The sequence below is a fragment of the Hevea brasiliensis genome, chromosome 2 (assembly GCF_030052815.1).
Source record: "Hevea brasiliensis isolate MT/VB/25A 57/8 chromosome 2, ASM3005281v1, whole genome shotgun sequence".
Lineage (NCBI taxonomy): Eukaryota > Viridiplantae > Streptophyta > Magnoliopsida > Malpighiales > Euphorbiaceae > Hevea > Hevea brasiliensis.
Window position 1 is genome coordinate 12949503 of NC_079494.1, and position 15730 is coordinate 12965232.

Sequence of the window (15730 nt, forward strand, 5' to 3'; positions counted from 1 at the left end):
CAATTGTGGTTGAATTGAATCAAAATTTAATTCAAATGGTGGTCACAATTTTAAGATAAAATTGAAAAAAAAAGTTATTATTAAAAAAATTAAATAATTGGATTTAATTTAAATTAAACCAAATTGAGTTGAATTAAAATCAAAATCAAAATCAAAATCAAAATCGGAATTAAAACCATAAGAAGACCTTGAGGATCGATTAAGTTCATATTTCCAATGAATTGAAACTGTCTATTCCAATTTCAGATGATTCCAAACTGAAATTTATTGGTTTCCGGGCCTCCCATTACGTTTCTTAAAGAATGAAGAAACATAACATAAGGGCTGCATTGCTTGAGTGATTTTTTAGGTGCACAAGCGCTTGCAGTTTAATAATATCACGTCAACACTACAATATTCTCACTCCATTACGAAGTCTCATTTTCAAATTAATGTTATTTTACACTCCATTGATTTAAAAAAAAAAAATTTAACATTTAAATAATTAAAAAAATGAATTAATGGAAAAAAAATTTTTAATAAAAAAATTAAATTATTTTTTAAATTTTGATAATTTTATTAAAATGTAAAAAATTTATATATGTATAATGTAAATACATATCATCAGTTTAACATTGTAACCCAATAATTAAAAATATTTTTATGAAAGAAATATTTTCTATAAAAAAATATTTTTTTATATATAAATTATTTTTTATAAAATAAATAGAGGGTTAATACTCAACTTTAATTTATTTAATAAAATTATTTTTATTTTTTATTTACGGTTGTTTTTAAGTTCATTAGAGAAAAATAAAAATACAATTTGAAATATATTTTTCTCCCTCTTCCTTACTCTTCCACCTAATCATCCACTTTTAATAAAGACCAAATGAAAAATAAACACTTACGAAAAATCCACAAACATCAACACCACAATCGAAAAAGAGAAAGTTAAAAATCCAAAGTCATGAACAATAGACAAATCTAGAATTTAAACTACAAAAGTAAGATCCTTGATAGGTTTGGTTTCCCAATTCTCACGTAAGAACCAAAAAAGAAAATGTCTTGAAAAGAAGTGCCCAAAAAAAAAAGAAAATTTACAATTTAATCCTTGAGTTTAGTCCTATATTACACTTTAGTTTTTAAATTTTGTGAAATTAATTATTTAATCTATAAATTTTACACTATATCACACTTTAGTCCCTAAAATTTTAATATATATAATAATTTAGTTCTTTTGTTAATTGATAAAATTATTGTAAATATTAAAATTATAGGGACTAAATAATTTATTTCTCAAAATTCAAGGACTAAAGTGTAAAAGAGTACAAAACCTAGATACTAAATAATTAATTTCCCAAAATTCAGTGATTAAATATTATATAGACAAAATTCAGGGACTAAACTATAAATTTTTCAAAAAAATAAACGAATATGCAAAAAAGATCTTCATCCACTTTTTTCTTTTTAAGAACAATAAAGTTTATATGTGCCCCTCAACTTTTTCTTGATGTTCAAATAAACCCACTTTTAAATTTTTTTAGCTTAATAAATCTAAATATTTCCATTTAAAATCAATTGAGCCTATTATATGATATTTTTTTCTTGATTTGTAAAACACACGCTTAAAAATAATAAAAAATTTTAGATGTTCTACTAGTCTTTGAAAGCTTACTGTACATCATTAGAAAATATAAAAAAAAAATTGAATAAGTTTTAAACTTTCAGTAAAAGATTAAATAAGTTTAAAATTAAATTTTGAGCTAAATAAACTCATGTATTGTGACAACCCTCACCCGACTACAGTGTAGCCGAGCAAGACATGCTACATTCAGTGCCGGAGCACCCTATCTTATTTTACTTTATTTCTTTAATCATTTTCAAGTTATTATCTTTTAATATCAATTATTTTTTGACAAAGAAACTAACGGAGTTTCCCCTATTTTATTAACGTTTGACGTGTTTTACTATTCACTTGTTTGAAAATTTCAATAATATTTTAAAATAAAAATCTCATCCATACTAATCATAATCATCTGATCAGTTCAAATATTTTCTATATAATTCAATTTCACATTCATTACCATACTTTATCATTCATGCTCCATTCACATATCAAAATTCTCATATTTCCATTAATTTACATAATTTACAAAATAATTACATAATCTTATAATTTACATGATGTATAAATTGATTACATATGAAATAGTCAAACTAATGTGAGCCCTATCTACATGCATTGCTGAGGAGGTGACAAACTTATACACTTCTGACACTTCTGCAGATCAGAGCTCCAAAATCTCTATTTAATATTCGCTGGGCTTTATCTTCAGTACCTGCGCAAGGAAACAAATCCATCGCGCTAAGCATTACTGCTTAGTGGTGCAATAATATAACAAAAAAATAATATACAAATAAAAAAAAAGAAATATATCAAAATTTGGATCCTCTGGAATTTAATCTAATTTCATATAATATTTCTAGTATTAACTATCCTTTGTTCTAATTTATTCCTCTTCAGAAGCGCTCAATTCTTTCATAATAATTAAATTTTAATATCGTTCCAATTCATTTCAATTATTTCTGCTAAATAACTAATCTAATTTATTTTAAATATTCTTACTCATTCATTTAATTGCTAATATTTTTAGTTGCTAATATTCTTAACTTATTTCAATAAATTTTACTGCCTAAGTAACCTATGGCAGGCTGACTAAACTGGATAATGGGTCGTTAGCACCGGACACCGCGGTGCCTCGGGCCGTCGTACCATGGGACGCAAAAACGTCAACCATATATGCAGTTAGAATGGCTAAAAAGCCATGATAACACATAATTGGGCATAAAAGCCATGAGTGTGGGCATAAAGTCATAAATGCAGGTATAAAGCCTTTCACAGTACTACTAAAATAATACCCTATTGACATGCCAATCTATCCAATCTGACACACGTGTCTAGGTAATACATTGGTACATAGTACCATTTAATGTTAGTATATTGTGTTTTGACTTTATTATTTTATGACAAATTCCAATTATAATTTATACATTCATTTAATCATTTATATGATCGCAATTCACATCAATTATCCTTCTATACCATTGTACTCAAAGTACTTTTCCTTTCTACAATAATGAGAACTAATATATCATTCATACATTAACATGATCCATTTATTCATTACACTATTTATATAACTTATCATTTGCAATTTAAGTTTTGGTCCTTTGCATTAATATTATTGAGGTTACTATTGTCACGACCCAACCTATGGGCCGGACCGGCACTAGGACCTGGGCCAGCCTAAAGCCCCCGAGGCCCGTAGTAAGCCTTAACTATTCATTAACCCATCTCTAAGGCCCATTTGGGCCCAATTTCAAGAAAACAAACGGACAGAGTCCGGCCATAAAATGGACTTACCAACGGGGAGTTTTCGACTCTCCCGACCTGTAAACACAATAAACAATCCATTGGGGAGCTCAGCTCACCCTCCACATACTCATCAACATAATAATAAATGGGAGCTCAGCTCCCTCATCCAATCCATCAAAATAGACTTAAAACATTAAGTTTACAGGTCCAACATGATAATAATATTACAGACCAAATTCAAATAATTACTGCTAACACATGCGGAAATTCTAGGAGTAATTAAAATTTACACAAATATCGATAAACCACCTGCGAAGTATAAAAGCAGGTTAACCCAGAATAAATATCCTCCTGTGGCCTGTAAAAATTTTTGAACAGGAGTGAGCGTTCGACTCAGAGAGTAAAATATCAATTTTAACCATAATCTCTATAACTATCTGAAACTAATGCAACCTGTAGAGTGAAATGCAACATCAACATCATATTCACATCATAGCATCAAAAAGGTAATTTGGAGCACTCACACACCCTGTAGCATCAATCATAATATATTGGGAGCTGATCCCCTATACAGCTCTCTTAAATCCAACCTGGTGCCAACGAAGAACTCAAGCCGGACTTTCGCTTAATAAACCAAATCGAGGGTCCCAAATGAAGAACTCAAGCCGTGACTACCCCTCGAAGGAACGTCCCGTGAAGAACTCAAGCCGTGACTACCGTCCTATCCATAGTCCACACCACATCACACGCACGCCAACGCACGACACCTTGCTCCAAATTACCACAACAACACTCATGGCACATTATTATGAATATGAATGCAACATAATTCGTGCCTAGAGTTTAACTACATAAATATATGCATATAAGTGATGCATGGGCATCTTGAACATATAATAATATCGAAATTACAATTAAAATTAATATTTTACTCACAGACTTGGCGACAATCACCGTGGTGGGCGGAGGAAGAAGGTCATCGCTCACGACAATCATATAATATTTATTTAAAACAATCTGACTCAAAACAAAAATAGAAAAGACCAAATACGTCCTAAGTCGTGCGAAAATCCGTGCAGAGTCTCCTATACCTAGGACCTACCCAACTTTGCAAATGGGCTAAAAACGCACTTCTATATTCACAATCCATATATCAACAGTTCAATCATATCACACAGCCCCTCCTGGGCCCATCAAATCAATCACCCATCACAATACGCAAAATTTCAATTTAGTCCTTATTATTGATCATTTTTGCAAAAACTGCCCAAACAAGCTCACAAAATTATCAAACATTGCCGCTGTCCTTAGCAATATTACTAAGCTATTGCAAAAAGAATCGTAATTTTCTAAGCTACCACGAATATATTATGGATTTTTAATCCTATTTAAGCACTAGAAAATTAAGAAAAAGCAAGGTTAGGGTTTACCTTTGCCGATTCCGACTTGAACGCGCTGGGACGTCGACAATGGGGGCTAGCCAAAACCTCGCCCAATTCGAGACTTTTCCAGAATGGAGTCCGTCTCGCCGAATTTTGCACCGATCAATCGTCCGAATTTCCGCGAATCGAGGATACCTACACGAAGCCCATAACACGGGGGTTAGTACATAAAATTTTCAGAATTTTCTAAGCTCATTTAATGCTCGAAAATACACTGCGAAGTTCCGTGGGACCCACCGAAAAACGGTGTCGGAAAAATTCGAAATTTATGTCGTTGAAGCTCTCGGCGAATGGAGCGTCTTGGTGGCCTTGGTTTCCTCGTGAGATTCACGGTTTCGAGAAATCTAGCCCAAAAGTCGAAATGGGCTAAAATCTTCCCGAGCAAAAATCGGACAATCCGCTCGATGGATTTGGCGTTCTTGGTGTCTATGGAAAGCTCTCGAGTAGATGATTTTGGACACAAGACCCGGTCCAATTGGTGGCGGATCGGCCGGATTTGGCCGAGGAAGTCAGCGGCAGGGGGAGATCGCGCGTTTTCCGGCCGGGCTGCCGGTGATTTGGGGCTGGAGGCGGCCGTGAGGACGAGGGGAGCGGCGGCCGGCGGGGAGGGGAGGAGAGAGAAAAGAGAGAGAGAAGGGGAGAGGGACGCGCGCGCGGGGAAAGAAAAAGGAAGAAGGAAAAGGGCCGGTCCGATTCGACCGGTCCGATCCGGTCCGGTTCGATTCGGCCGGTTCGATTCAAAATACAAAATTTTGAATTTTTACTCTGCCTCGGGACCGAAAACGAGGTCCAAAAATTCCGAAAAAATTTCGTAAAACTCGGAAAAAATACGTAGACTCCAAATATATTTTTAGTTTTGCCACGTGGTCTTTAAATTAATTTTTAAAAATCATCAAAGTTTATATTTTCGGAAAATCGAACCCGATTTTTAAAATCCGAAAAATCTCAAAAAAAATTCCTAAAATTTAAATAAAATTAAAATACCAAAATGCTCATAAAAATTAAAATTTCGGGGTGTTACAACTATTCACTTGATCGTTTCCCTTCAAAGGTTGACTTTTTAATTCATAATAGATTTGTTAAGCCTAAGTTCTCTAATATACCACATTTTACATTTTATTTTTATTGGCATTGATTTCCAATACTATTTCAAAACTTATTTCTTGAATTTTTGTACTTAACATGTAAGGTTACTATTCATTTAATTATTTTTTTCAAAATATTAACTTTCTCATATATAATAGTTATATGAGTTTTAATTACATAAATTTACCACATTTTAGTTCCCAAAAGTGTTGGCATCAATTGCTAATCATTGCTTCTAACCAATGGAGAATAAATCAGATTTTTAGTTTTGGGTGCTAGAATTCACTGTTCCATTAGGCCATTCTACAGTGAGAATTTGACCAAGTATTCTTCATCAAAGTTGTTCCTTATTGTGTCAAGTTACATTTCTTTTTTCGAATCATTCCATTTGGAGTTTTGTATCTTAATTTATGTCCTAAACACCATAACTGGCCGGATTGCAATTTTTCCAAAATTTCTGGGCAGAATCAATTCTACAGTTTTTTGTACACTAATTGCAGGTCAGTTTTTGGACATGTTATGGTCAAAATTTGAGTTTATTTTCTTCATGAAAGTTGTAGGGCTATGTCTCAGCTTTCTACTGGTAAAAATTCAGGTCAATTGAACTTTTCTACACTGAGTTATGACCAAATGAATAAATACTGTTCATTTGGTTATTTTGCTTAGGCAGAATGTAAATCACCCGGATTTGGTCAATTTTTAGGGCATCCTATGTTTAGTTTCTGGAAAGGGTTCCTTCATCAAAGTTGTGCCATTATGTGTCTAGTTTGATGTCCAATTGGCTTTGCACCAATTGAACCTATACAACTCAAGTTAAAGCTATCCAACCTTGCTGGACTCGCACCCAGCCTTGCAGGTCACTCAAGGCAGTACCTCTAACCTCAATTCTCATGGCACAATTTACTTCAATTCCTACTCAAACATAGCCAAATGATCACTAATTGACCATTAGAACTCTAATTAACCATTCAAACACAATATCTCCAATTTTCATACTAACCCTAATTGATCAAATCTCATTCTCATGCAAACTCAAAAAAAAATTCAACTCCATTCAACTCCAATTCATATGTATACATTAATTGACATTAATATACAAACTTAATTGCAACTAAAACATCCAAACCCTAACCCTCTCTTGGCTGCCACAATTCATACATACTCCTACATAAATGTTTTATTCAATTTCTTAACAATTTCTCATTTACTTTCACTTCCTAACATGGAATAAAAAGAGAGATATAAGAGTTAGCACTAACCTTTTTGAAACCAAACTTAACCTTCTTATTCTTCAAGATTTCTCCTAGAACCATAATAATCATAATCAATTATAACTTCACTTTCCCAAATTAAATATCCAATAAAAATTCAACAGCATTTCCCCTTAAATTGGACTAAACTCCTATCATAAATCTCAAATCTACAAACAATTAATACCCAATCTGGCAGCTTGTGCATTCAAATTTATATATTATGATCTAACCGTCAGATGAATCCCAAATTTTAACCATATATTCAAGACATCCCTATACAATATCAGTAAAAATTTTAGCATCAAATCATTTCTATATCATGAGATATCAAAATATTCATTCACCCTTCAAAATCTAAATTTTTGCAGAAATCAATCTTACTCAGACAGCTCATGCAAAATAATTTATATCTCATAAATCACAAGTCTAAAATTCACCAAATTTTAACACAACAGTCTCAACATCCCAAATATCATTTTTACCAAATTTCATAATTTTATAAGCATCATAACTATTTATTTTTCTCAAATTTCAGTAGCCAAAATTCAGAATTCAACCTACAGATAGCCTGTGTTAAACAATATATTTCTCCAAATCCAACAATTGAACAATCACCAAATTTTAACCATAACTTCTACACATACATACCTCAAACATATCCAAAAATCAACGGTATAAGTTGAGCCAAACTCACCTGGACAGAAAAGAAACATGCTACCCCTGCTGAACCCCTATTTCTGCTACTGTTCATCTCCTTCTCCTTCTTCTTTTCTTTCTTTCTTTTCCTATTCTCTCTCTCTCTCTCTCTCTCTCTCTCTCTTGATTCGGCTGAAGAAGAAGAAGAAACCATAATTTTTCTTTCTAATTTTCTCTCATTTAACTCTTTTTAATTGGCTTGGTGAGTTGTGATTGGTGGATACCTATCTAATGACATCATGTGACGTCATATTTCCCATTTAATTCATTTTATTTTTCTTTTCTTTTCTACTCATTTTCAATTCAATTTTTAACAATATTTATTCACATTTTATATCATAATAATTATTTACTTAACTGGACAAGTTGGCCAAAAATCATCTCTGAATACGAAATGACCAAAATGCTCTCCGTTTGGCTTATTGAGCCAAAATCGTCTGTACCGATCGAAAAATTTTTCTAAGCCTTTTCTTGGCATTCTAATGCCATAGAAACTTCAATGACTCTTCCCTGGAGTCTCAAAAATTATTTCATAAATTTTCTCTCGGGTTTAGGGTTTCTAGTTGTGTAGACCGCAACTTCCCACTGGATTACCCATCACTAGGGCACCGGCTCATTTAACTTGGTTGTATTTTATTTCTAAAATTTTTCCTAAATTTTTCTTATTATTATTTGAGTTATTTATGACTCTTCACTCTAGTCTAAATATTTTTTCAGACATTCTAGCTGTCCAAACCGACACCGGTCACCGGAACAGTAAAATGTACGGAATTGCTACAGTGAGGGTGTTACATGTATATTCTAATTAAGGTTAAATAAGCCCACACTTAATAAAATATTTTTTAATAATAAAATATTTTTTTTCTAATTTACATATTAAAAATTATTTATTAGTTTTAGTTAAAATAAAATTTAAAAATTTTGAAAAACATGGTGAAAAAATTGTTTAATTCTTTTAATATTTTATTATTTAAAAAACTAGAAAATAATATTTTATTATTAAAAAATAATATTTTATTACGTATGAATTTATTTAGCCTTAATTAAGAAATACATAAATTTATTTAGCTCAAAATACAATTTAAAACTTATTTGTCCCTGAAAGTATAAGGGTTAACCATTTGATATTTTTTCCATTAGAAAATTATCCCTTCCAAGTGCCCCAAAAGTTATTGCTATGGCCATATTAGAAGAGGAAAAGCAGGGTGAAATCAATTCCAAAATTTCTAGCTCAAAATCAATCAACTTACATATTTTTATCCCCAGTTATTTAACGTTCAATAACCTCATGGTTATGTACTGGGAGATTACAAAGGCCAATTCAAATTCCCCCAATAAAGGGACTTGATTCATCATGTTTATTCAATGACTCTGATATTTTGGCACGCAGTGAACGCTTTGTTTCCTCTTAAATCCCCAACAAAGATAATAAAGAAAGTGGAACAGATTACTATGGCTGACATCTACACTATGTTTGGATCATGATTTGAGATAGTTTCATATTATATGAGAATGGTTATCTATGTGTTTGAGAAACTTGTTCCTAATAAATGGTGATTTGGGATTGTAAAATAATGATTTCTACAATAACTTTTCAAACTGCTAAATTAAATTGGTGGTTTCGTATAGTTTAAAATTTTTGTTTTACCATTTTATCCTCATATAATATATTAAATTTTAATTATATAGTTTCAATGGTACATATTTATAAGGCACATTTAGTGATTAATTAAAAAATAAAATATCTTTTATTATTATTAAAATAACATTATTTGTCAATTAATAATTATTATTAAAATTAATATTTAAATTAATATTTTTAAATCATTTATATATTTAAAACAATAATAAAGGGTATTTTAGTAATTTTTATATTTATTTTATCATATTATACCATACTATATATCATCTAACCAAATAATAAAAAAAATATTAAATTATCATGTATCATACCATCTTTTTAAATATATTGACAATAAAAACTATATCATGTAATACAATATGATATGATACATTAATAAATCACGCTACACTCAACCCAAACAGAAGATAAATTGAGGAGCATATTTGCAAAATCCATAAACCACTTTCTTTTCCATTTACTTGCTGCCAAACATTATAGTAGTCAAGTAATTCAATTAGTGAAATGAAACATGCAAGATCACATTCACTATCTCACAAAAAGCAAAATTCTCTCTAAAAAATGTTGCAAATATGTCTAATTATATTCTCCGTCAATGCAATAGCAACAAAAAAAACCTATCTATAAAAAAAACAAAAAAAAAAAAAACAAAGTCAGAATAATAAAAGAAATAGAATATATATATATATATAAGTACTTCGCTGAAAATATATCATTGGAGGAAACCTTTGTAACACCCCAAAATTTTAAATTTTATTATTTTATGAGCATTTTTAGTATTTTAATTTTATTTAAATTTTAGGAATTTTTTTGAGATTTTTCGGATTTTAAAAATTGGGTTCGATTTTCCGAAAATATAAACTTTGATGATTTTTAAAAATTTATTTAAAGACCACGTGTCAAAACTAAAAATATATTTGGAGTCTACGTATTTTTCTGAGTTTTCTGGAATTTTTTTTGGAATTTTTGGACCTCGTTTTCGGTTCCGAGGCAGAGTAAAAATTCAAAATTTTGTATCCTGAATCGGACTGGCCGAATCGAACCGGACCGGATCGGACCGGTCGAATCGGACCGGCCTTTTCTTTTTCTTCCTTCTTCCTCCCGCGCGCGTCTGACCCCTCTCCCTTCTCTCTCTCTTTTCTCTCTCCTCCCTCCTCCCCTTGCCGTACCGCCGCCTCCCCTGCCTTCCCACCTCGCCGGCGCCCCGCCTCGGTCTTCCCCCACGGGCGGCCGCCGCCTGGAACGCCGGAAAACGGCCTCAGAAAGGACGCGCAGCGCGCGCGCGATGCTTGGACTTCCCTGCCAAAATCCGGCCGATCCGGCCACCAATTGGACCGGGTCTTGTGTCTAAAATCATCTACTCGGCGAGAGCTTTCCATAGACACCAAGAACACCGAAATCCATCGAGCGGTTTGTCTAATTTTTGCCCGGGAAGTTTTAGCCCATTTTGATCTTCGGGCTAGATTTCTCACAAACCGTGAATCCCACGAGAAAACCGAGAGTACCAGAGCGCTCCACTCGTCGAGAGCTTCACGGCGACATAAATTTTGAATTTTTCCGATACCGTTTTTCGGTGAGTCCCACGAAACTTCGCAGTGTTTTTCCGAGCATTAAATGAGCTTAGAAAATTCTGAAAATTTTATGTACTAACCCCCGTGTTGTGGGCTTCGTGTAGGTATCCTCAATTCGCGGAAATTCAACAGTTGACCGGGTCTGCAAATCTCCGGCCAGACAGACCCGTTACCGGAAAAGTCTCTGAATTAGACCAAGGTTTTGGCTACCCCCCCCCCATCCCATTGTCAGACATCCCGAAAGCGTTTTCGAAGTCAGAATCGGCAAAGGTAAACCCGAACCTTGCTTTTTCGTAATTTTCTAGTGCTTAAATAGGATTAAAAATCCATAAAATATTCGTGGTAGCTTAGAAAATTATGATTCTTTTTGCAATAGCCTAGTAATATTGCTAAGGGCCGCGGGGCAAAGTTTTAGAATTTTTAGAGCTTATTTGGGTAGTTTTTGCAAAAATGATCAATTATAAGGACTAAATTGCAATTTTACATACTGTGATGAATGACTGATTTGATGGGCCCAGGAGGGGCTGTGTGATGTGATTGAACTGTGGATATATGAGTTGCGAATATAGAAGTGTGATTTGAGCCTTTTTGCAGGTTGGGTAGGTCCTAGGTATAGGGGAGACTCTACCGGATTTTCGGCACGACTTAGGACGTACTTGGTCTTTTCTTGATTTGTATTGAGTCATTTGTATTAAATAATTGTAATATAATTGTCGAAATGAGCCGGGCGACCTTCTTCCTCCGCCCGGCCCACGATGCTTGATTGTCAAGTCTGTGAGTAAAATATTAATTTTAATTGTAATTTCACTATTATTATATGTTCAAGCATGCCAATGCATCACTTATATGCATATATCTATGTAGATAAACTTTAGGCACGATTTATGTTGTATTCATAACTGTGAAAGTGCCATGTATGTTGTTGTGGTAATTTGGAGCAGTGTGTGTGCGTTGGCGTGCGTGTGATGTGGTGTGGACTATGGATAGGACGGGTAGACACGGCTTGAGATCTTCGCTGGGACCCGGTCCTTCGGGGTAGACACGGCTTGAGTTCTTCGCTGGGACCCCGATTTGGTTATTAAGTGGAAGTCTGAGCTGAGTTCTTCGTTGGCACAGTTGGAATTAAGAGAGCTGTATAGGGGATCAGCTCCCATATATATATGATTGATATTGCTGGGTGCGTGAGTGCTCCAAATTACCTTTTTGCTGTTATGATGTGAATTTATTGTTGATGTTGCATTTCACTCTACAGGGTGCATTAGTTTTAGATAGTTATAGAGATTATGGTTAAAATTGATATTTTACTCTCTGAGTCAAACGCTCACTCCTGTTCAATATTTTTTCAGGCTACAGGAGGATTTTATTGTGGTTAACCTGCTTTTCTCCTTCGCAGGTTGTTTGTCAATATTTGTGTAATTTTATTTACTCCTAGAATTTCCGCATGTGTTAGAAGTATTTATTTAATTTTGGTCTGTAATATTATTACTATGTTGGACCTGTAAACGTATGATTATATGCATATTTGATGGACTGGATGAGGGAGCCGAGCTCCCATATGTTTTTATGATGATATGAGTATGTGGAGGGTGAGCTGAGCTCCCCAATTGAGTATTTACTGTGTTTACAGGTCGGATGAGTCAAAAACTCCCCGTTGGTAGGTCCATTTTATGGCCGGACTCTATCCGGTTGATTTCTTGAAATTGGGCCCAAATGGGCCTTAGAGTTGGATTAAGTGAATAGTTAGGCTTACTACGAGCCTCGGGGGCTTTAGGCTAGCCCAGGTCCTAGTGCCGGTCCGGCCCATAGGTTGGGTCGTGACAAATGTGGTATCAGAGCTTAGGCTCCAGATTCTTAGGGAATGTTTATCGAAAGTGTTGGGAAGAGTCTACTAGGAGTCACATGCGGAAAAATAGGGTCCACATTCGTCTTGCATTGTCATCTTTGCTTCTAGTTTCTGCTTCATATATTGTGTATAAATATGAGTCTATAGAGCTATGTAACGTGCAGTTTTGAATTTTGTGGGCTAATACTGCTGAATTTCAGGAAAATGCGTAGAAGCAGGAGAGCTGCCACTGCACCAGAACTAGATGTGCCTGACGAGGTGTCAGCACAGGATGAGGCGCCTGCCCCGAGGAGGCGGGGTAGGAGGCCTAGAGCTGCTCAAGTAGAAGAGCAGCTGCCAACAGTTCAGGATCAGTCTTTCATGGCACAGGGTCCCATGGACCCCATGGCAGCTACTCTAGCTAGGTTGCAGAGAACCATCGATATGATGGCACAATATATGGTCCACCCACCACAGCAGCAGCAGTCCACCGCACCAAGAGGGGAACCTTATAAACAGATCATCAATTTCAAGAAGTTAGTGCCTGGTACTTATGATGTGTCAGACGATGCATATTGGTTTTTGGATTCTCGCAGCATGTGCAGAAATGCACTGATTGGTGATAGAAGACTTATAGAGTGTATGCAGCATGTCATAGGGCCTATGCCTAGACAATGGATGAATGACTACATATTACCTCGGATGGAGGTTTTGTCGTGGACTCAGTTTGTGGAACTGTTCATCAACCGGTTTGTCCAGAAAGCTTCAGGGATCAAAAGCAGTGGGCCTTTGAGGCCTTAAGACAGAATGGCAGGTCTGTAGATGAGTATGCTACAGAATTTCGAACCGGCGGTATGCCCCCACAGCAGTATCTACAGAGACTATGAAGGTGAAAAGATTCCTAAAGGGGCTTGACAGGAGGTATGCAAACCTGGCCATGATGTCTGATCAGTCTTTTGATGTGGTAGTTGATCGAGCCAGACAGATAGAGATTAGCTATGCTGTGGATGACAGCGGAAGGGCAAAGAAAAACAGAGCAGAGGGTTCTTCAGGTGTCCCACACATGGGTACTACGGATAGTGGTGGTCAAACTAATTACAGAGGAAGAAGCAGAAATAAGAGGAGTGGATTTAGACACAAATCCCGAGGGTTCAGACCAGGGTACGGATCCAGCAGTGGTCACAGTTCAGGGTACAGCAGTTCTGGGTCTGGTTCAAGATCCTCCTTGGCACCTTGTGCACAGTGTGGAAGAGGACATTCAGGACCTTGTATGATGGGTTCAGGAGTATGCTTCAGGTGTGGCCAACCAGGTCACTTTGCTAGGGAATGCCCCGTGTTCAGCGAGCCACAGATGGGGTCACAGGGTTCTGTTGCGAATGTTCCTCGTCAGTTGTATCCGGGTGCTTCCAGCATGGCAGTGATCGATTCGATGGCAACAGGGCCGAGGACAAGGGGGACGTGGATTTGGAGGCAGATCAGTAGGGAGAAGTCAGTAGAGGTTCTGCCACTCAGGGTAGGGGGTCAAGCTCGGGTTTTCACCCTGACCCACCAGGATGCTCAAGCTTCAAATGCAGTTGTGGCAGGTATTCTTCTGGTCTGTTCCTATGAGGCTCGTGTTTTGATAGATCCGGGTGCTACGCACTCATTTGTCTCCCCTGTGTTTGCCATGAGATTGGGTAGAAACCCTACAACTCTAGAATGCCCTTTGTCGGTAGCTACCCCACTTAGTGACAACATAGATGTAGATATGGTTTTTCCGGGTAGCCCAGTAGTGGTGGATGGAAAGATCCTCCCAGCAGACTTGGTTCCTCTACCAGTGATTGATTTTGATGTAATTTTGGGGATGGATTGGTTGGCAACTCATTATGCCACTTTAGACTGCAGGAACAAAAAGGTGTATTTCCACATACCTGGTGTGGAAGAGTTTAGCTTTGATGGTGACAGGAGCGTAGCTCCATATAACTTGGTGTCAGCAATTAGTGCTAGAAAAATGTTGAGGCGTGGATACCAAGGGTATTTGGCATTGGTGAGCGATACATCTGTAGAAGGTGTCAGCATGGAAAATGTTCCTGTTGTCAGAGAATTCATGGATGTCTTCTCTGAAGAGCTTCCAGGGTTGCCACCAGAAAGGGGAATAGAGTTCTGCATTGATGTTGTTCTGGGTACAAACCCCATATCCATGCCACCTTACAGGATGGCCCCAGCAGAATTAAAAGAGTTAAAGGAGCAACTACAGGAGCTGTTGGACAAAGGTTTCATACGTCTGAGCACTTCACCCTGGGGTGCTCCTGTTCTATTTGTGAGAAAGAAGGATGGGTCATTGAGGTTGTGTATTGACTACAGACAGCTGAACAAGGTGACTGTGAAGAACAAGTATCCACTTCCTCGGATCGACGATCTGTTTGATCAGCTTCAAGGGGCTAGATTCTTTTCCAAGATAGACCTGCGATCAGGCTACCATCAGTTGAGAATCAGGAATGAGGACGTGTCCAAAACGGCATTCAGGACAAGATATGGTCATTATGAGTTCTTGGTGATGTCTTTTGGACTCACTAATGCACCAGCAGCCTTTATGGACTTGATGAACAGGGTGTTCAAGCCATTTTTGGACCGTTTTGTCATCGTATTCATAGATGACATTTTGGTATACTCTCGGACCGAGGAAGAACACGTGTGGCACTTAAGGATGGTGTTGCAGACTTTGAGGGAGCACCAGTTGTATGCCAAATTTTCGAAATGCGAATTTTGGCTAGAAAGCATCTCATTCTTGGGACACGTGGTTTCTAGTGAAGGTATTCAAGTGGATCCCAAGAAAATTGAAGCTGTAACTGATTGGCTTAGGCCTACAACAGTCACTGAG